The following is a 6,798-nucleotide window of genomic DNA, read 5'->3' on the forward strand; positions in this document are numbered from 1 at the left end:
GATAACGTATACGATGGCCATACTTATGGTAGCATGTACGACTGATGATGTCGTTTGATGACGACAGCAATTCATATGATGGTGCCGACAGTGATCACTAATATTGGGCGTTTTGTTTACGATAACCCATACGACGTTGACTACATCCCGTACATGGCATTCAGATGATGATGATGATGCTGATGATGATGATGATGATGATGATGTGTGACGATGATGAAGAGACTAATAGCGAGATATATGTTACCCGTATGATCAACGCCGACTACGATAGCCTATACAATGACCACGTTGATTACCCGCACGTCTGATGATGATGATGGTGACGGTGATCGATGATTATGATGATGATAACCACTATAATACATGATAACTATGATAACTATATGATGTTGATCATCATCATAACACATATGGTGATGATGATAACCTACAAGATGATAATGATACAAAACTACATATGATAATGATAACACTAGAATGTTATGAGCTTCTCTATTACGAAGTTGTAAATCTTATCTAGAAAATCTTACTAATGGTTAAAATAATACTTCAATAATGGATAAAATTTTAATGTTATTTAAAAAATACGATTATTAAACGAACTCAACTTTTAACGAAATTTAATACCGGAATGTTAGTAAAAAAAACTAAAAGTAAATGTTTTTATACTATTTTTAAAAAGTTATAAAACAAAAACCAAAATATATATATAATTAAATGTGTAGAAATAAATAAAACCAAAATTCAAACCCCTTTTAACTTCAAAACCTAAATCGACTTCTACTTCGCTTTACTGTAATTCGTATTTACTGTAATTCGTAGACATCGCTTATCTTGGTAAGAACATAAAAATGCCACGTCTCAATAATGGAGTTAAATTTCTGGTAGATATCGACAGCGATTACATGAGTAGGATGGTATGTTAATGTTATCTGGTTAATTTTTTTTATGAAACATTTCACAGTTTTGCAACATATTCATTCTAAGAACATATTTTGTGTTATTTATAGCTCATTCCTAAATCTGCTCAACCAATGTTTGCTGACATGAAATCGAATACCGTCTGTTGGTTGATTTATGATCAAAGTGGTAGAAGGTTTCTGTTGTTATAATCAAAGTACTTGATGACTTTTATTTTGGAACCGGTTGGACTGAATTAATCAGAGAATGTTGTATAGAAGCTGGAACATATGTTGTTTTGAGCTTAAATCAAGATCTATGTTGAATATGTTTACTTTCAAAAGAAACATAAATGATCAATCCGGTACTATGATATGTATTCCAGTCAGAAACCGACACGTCCATTACTTGGTAAGTTTTAATTTATGTTTTAATGATTGTTTCCAAATTCAAATGTCTTTTAATTAACATGTTTAATAAGATTTCCCTGAGTGGTACGTGATTCAAGAATTTGGTGACTATTACATGAATTCGCTTTTCGAGCTTATTGCTCCAGATAGATATATGTTTAAAGTTTCATGTCTTTGGGATGGAATGGGTTGTAGGCTAGAGGATGGATGGATTGAGGTTTTTTAACAAACCAACTTGAAAGGTGGTTCGTTTGTTGTGTTTGAAATCATATCAGATAAGACATTTCATATTAATGTCTTTCATGAAGATGGCATCGAATTTATCCTTCCTGGTCCAAATCAACTGTTTCTCAACTATTAATTAAGCAATCAAGGTAGTTCCTCCCAAAACCCAATTCATCTTGATGAGCAAAATGATGACTCTAAAATCGTCTTCCACATGAACGTCACCAAGAAATTGGTAAATTGAATTTTTAAATTTCTTTTTTATTTACAAGTATATTTGAAATTTGCTTTTCATAGCGTCTTCTGGGTCACATTGCTACCAAGATTGATGCCTATGATGGAATGCTAATCACTTTTGTCAATCCCGAAGGTCGTAAAAAAATGAGACTTCATGGTGAAGTGTCGGAACTGAAATTCAGATATTGGTTACTAAAATGGAAAAATTTCAAGGTGGAAAATGAATTACAGATTGGTGATAAGTGTAGATTTGAATATGACTTCAATGAAGGTACTTTGTTAGTTTCAAAAGTTGATTAGTAATTTGGTGATGTTTGGAACATTTGGGAAATATTTGGTGATGTGTTTGGTGAATTTTGGAACATTTGTGATTTGGTCACTCTGGGTAATATTTGTATGGTTATATTGATACACTTTTAGTTTATTGTGTTGAATGTTGGTTGGTTAGCTTTTAAATGCTTTACTTTTATAGTTTCTTGTATCATCTATTTTGTTATTCACTCTTATTTTGTTTCATGGAATGTATTGTAATGGTGCCTTTTGTATGAAAACTTTTAATGAATGGTAATCATGGAGTATCTTAAAACAAATCGAAAAAAACAAAAAACACTTGGTTAAATCTAAAAATAAAACAAAAAACGCTTTGTTGAAATACACTATTATGCTTGTAACACGCTAATATACATAAACATATATAAATATCCTAATACGCAATACACGCTTATCCAACCATCTTCTGTCAAAGTGCCTATTTTCAGCCACAGGTTCTCTGCCGTAAAAACTATGCCAATAATCTATTGGTTTTTAATTAAAAAGGAGTCAAAACTCAAAAAGCTCCAAAATATTGGCTTCAAATATTCAAAAAACTCCAAATTACATTTAACACTCCAAAATAAAATTACACTCCAAATTATTAAAAATTTTCCACTCCACAAATCAGACGACAGTGATTTATACTCCAAATTACACTCCAAATTATTAAAAAACAATCGAAGATGAAGCTTGTAGATGAAAGAATCGAAGAAGAACATGTTTTATACTCCGATGAGGAAGCCAACGACGACGACGACGCTCAATCAGACGACACTGAAGGCTACTCCAGCGAGGAAGCCAACAACGACGATAGTCAGACTGGTAGGGACGATGATATAGGGACGATGGTTATCGAACCCATCAACAGTTTTGCTACTACGAAAAAACCTACAAGGGGGTTGACGAGGTTACCTAAGCTACGTACCGAATATGCAAACTCTGGTGGTGTCAGACTGGCAGTGGAGTTTGATAATCTGGGTAGGTTCACTGGCCAAAACAGATCAAATTTTGCAAGTTTTTTAGGAGATGTTGTAAGGGAAATAGTTGGCTTGAGACATCTAAGTTGGAGGGAGGTCACGAAGGAGCTTAGAGATAAACTGTGGGAACAAATAACGGTTATTCTTTATTTTTATTTGTGCATTTTATATTTTGAGATGTAATTTACCTTTACTGTATTATATTATGCAGAAATATTTTGAGATTGAGGCGTGTCACAAGCCTTCTGTGATGAATCAGCTCGGACACCTTCTTCGGGATTTCAGAAGAAAAATGTATGCCAAATACATTATGCCGAACATCGGTAAACCTCTGAAGCTGAAGGCGATACCCAAGGGACACAGGACGATGATCAGGAAAGAAGACTGGGATCGCTTCGTTGAGTACACACAATCAGAGCAGTTTCAGGTATAAATCCTCTACTCTTCAAACGTAGATTGATCGACTATATATGGTTTATGTTTTTTGTTTAAATATAATGAAATGATTATAATGTGTGGTTGAAGAATAAATCGGCTTCATCAAAGGGAGCTCGAGCAAAGAATGTTTTTGATCATCACATGGGACGAGGGGGTTATACCTACCTTCGAGAGAAACTGGTAATCACCTTCAGCTGCTTTCTCTCTAGTTCAATGATTTGTTGGTTATGTGTCTAATGCATGACCGTCAGCTGCTTTCTCTTGAATATTTTACAAGGTCAAAAAGAAGGAAATTGAACCGGATGAGATCCCCGGCCGTGCATTAATGTTGATGAAAGGAAGGGAGGACACAGATGGTGCATACAATAATGCTCCTCCTTCTTGGTATTTCGTCTAGAACTGATCTTGGACGGCTGGAATGAAGTATATTTTCGTTTACAGGGTTTAGGGTTCTTAAATATATCATTAAATTTGATAAACAAGCCAAACTAGATCCAAAACAAGCCAACAAGCCCATATAAGAACAAAATAGTCATGGTGATGGATTTGGGCAGCTTTGGAACGCCCCTAGGGTGCTGCTCCACGTGACCACCAAGGCCTAGGTGGCCGCGCGGTGTGACCAGGTCATTTGGATGGTTTTTTCGTTTTCTAACTCGCTTATCTTCAAACGCGCATACCGGCTTTATCGGAATCCCGTTTGATCTGATTTCTTCTTCCTTAAACTCTTTTTTCACTCTCTTCGACATGGGACCTATCACATACACAAACATGTAAATTCACGCAAAAACAAATGATATTCGTTAATGTTTAAGCGTAAACGACACAGATACTAGCAAGGAAAAATGTGTGTTTCACATCATATCAAACATTCCCACACTTACACCTTTTTCATCCTTGAAAAAAAAGTATGCACAGGATCATAACCGGTATATAGTAGCAACTCAACTCTGGACTCTTTTTCAATATTCCAAAACATTAACCACACTCGAGTCACCATTCTCTCTCTCATCATGTTTCTAACCATCTCCTCTTGCCCCTTTAGCAGTTCTTCCATGGCTTCCAGCAGACCCTTCAGGAGTCAAGTTCTTCACAAGAGTGGCTACAGCTTGAACAATGGCTGCTTGAATTGCCGGGTCAAGTTGATACCTTTTGTTGTTGCTCGGGTTTCATCCTGCTGCGCTTCCTTCTTCTCCCGTGTTAGAAGCTGTTTCTACTGAAGGTTGTCAAACATGACGAGGCATTCCATGACGTCCAGTGCGACCTCCTATTCCCACCACTTCTCTAGCTCCAGCCATCGTATTCTAAAAGGGAAAACACAAACGTCATCACTCAAGGAACTATTTAGTACAAGGATAGTAAGGCTAACAGGTAATAACAGTGGTCAGCTATGATTAGCTGATCACATTACTTTCCTTGTCCTATACACTTCCTCTTATGAGTCTATTTGTGCTAATTCTACTTTTAAACAGTTAATTAATCAAACAATCAATTTATCCTATCCCTAACATTCACATATCCTTTCTTAAGCTAACATTAACATACATTATTTTACCATACACTTTACCTTTACTGAGATTGCTTGAGTGACACATGGCTATCATGAACTGACATCTTCTTTCGTTTCTCACTTAAATCCCATTCTTTGTTCAAGTCTAAGCATGTAGGATGCTTAAATCTCTTGAACTTTGCTCTGATACCAACTTGTAAGGCCCCGTTACTGGTGCCCTGCATTGGATGTTGGATTTACTCATAAACACAGTTATGCTAATCAGAGTTAATTAAAACTTTCACGGAATATTAAAACTTTCATAAAACATTACACAATAATTCTTAACTTGTCTTACACAACCATCTTGTCTTTAAAATTAAATAATTAAACATAAAACATCTTGAGTTTTCAGATGCCAGCCTCTTATTCTTTTGCCATGTGCCCCTGCTCAAGCCAGCTGTCTCATTCTACTCACCTGCGTTCATATTAAAAGTCAACTGTGCTGAGTGAGTTATAGTTAATCATACAACATATAACACATTCGTAACTACATACTTTCGTACATACTTCATACTTTCATATTGTAATATACTTATGATGTATATAAAATTATACATCTTTAAAGCATCAAATAATCTCTAAAAACTGCAACTTCTATCAAATAATATAGCACAGAAGGTTACTTATCTTAATAAAATGTAATTTCAGGTAAACCCAAGCCTCAAACGAAGAAACAAGCGAAAAAACGAAGAAAACAGAAGAAAACACAAGAAAAACAAGAAACACACCCCCATGCCTCAAGAAATACGCCCCCATGCTTCTGAACACAAGAAGAGACAAAAATCTACAAGAATTGAATCACATGTCAACAAAAGCACGGGGCAGTACCCCATTGGCCACGGGACCATGGTCACCTCCAGATAAAAACAAAATAAATTAGAGCACATGTCAATAAAAGCACGGGGGCGTGCCTCTGAAAGCACACCCCGTGGTGAGTCATCATGTACGATCTGAAAACATGAAACTGGGACACGTAGACACGGGGTCGTGCTTAGTTAAGCACGGGGCTGTGCTCCTTCTTCCAGACAGACTATAAATAGAGGCTCTTGTGGCATTTTAGAGGTGTGCTTGAAAAAGAATTCTAAACGGTTTTCACTTATAAAACTCCCACATTACACTCATATTGAAGATCTTGTGAGGAGTTTGAAGGATTGGAGGTTATCATCTTCATCCATCATCATCAACACCATCATAATCCATCATTAAGAGAGGAGACTCATTCACATTTGGTTAGATTGTTCTAAGTTTAATCATGTGTTTCTTATCATCTCTTCTTATCTTCATAACAATGCTCATTATGAGCTAAACTCCTATTACCATCTATAATTTATGAAGAATCTTTGTTTTACTTGATGATTATATGAAACATGTGGTTTAGTTTGGTAAATTACATGGTTATTTTGAAATTCTCCATTAATGAAGAAATGTTTTATCACTTTAATCCAATACATCAAGGTTGATGATTTATAATCATTCATAGTAATTCATGTTCTTGGAAACTAGAAATGGTAAAAAGAATACTTTGATACTTTATTTAAGATAAAACAGGGATCCTTATGTTATACTTATAAATGATGAGATATAAGTTATGATCTATTTCTCTAGTTTTGATAATTCTAAAATAACATTATTAACACGATTGCTCAGGTTATCATGCTAGTTAAAGAAATCATATGTTAATGAAATGTGTAATTATAACCTAATCTAATCAACCAAGAGGAGGTTGTGTTAATGAAATGTGTAATTG

The 6,798-nt window shown here is 35.2% G+C and overlaps 1 long non-coding RNA gene across 1 annotated transcript; it reads right to left on the reverse strand.

The window, feature by feature from the left end:
• Nucleotides 1-3,582: 3,582 nt before the first annotated feature.
• Nucleotides 3,583-3,861, reverse strand: LOC143584652 (uncharacterized). The gene is made up of 2 exons (XR_013144395.1): nucleotides 3,748-3,861; nucleotides 3,583-3,690 (listed from the first exon to the last, which is right to left on the reverse strand). It is a non-coding gene; the product is annotated as an uncharacterized LOC143584652 (long non-coding RNA).
• Between the last annotated feature and the right edge of the window lie 2,937 nt (nucleotides 3,862-6,798).

Source organism: Bidens hawaiensis, unplaced genomic scaffold (assembly GCF_021521415.1).
Source record: "Bidens hawaiensis isolate Kalapana, Puna unplaced genomic scaffold, B.hawaiensis_p1.1 tig00033214_1, whole genome shotgun sequence".
In the NCBI taxonomy this organism is placed as follows: Eukaryota; Viridiplantae; Streptophyta; class Magnoliopsida; order Asterales; family Asteraceae; genus Bidens; species Bidens hawaiensis.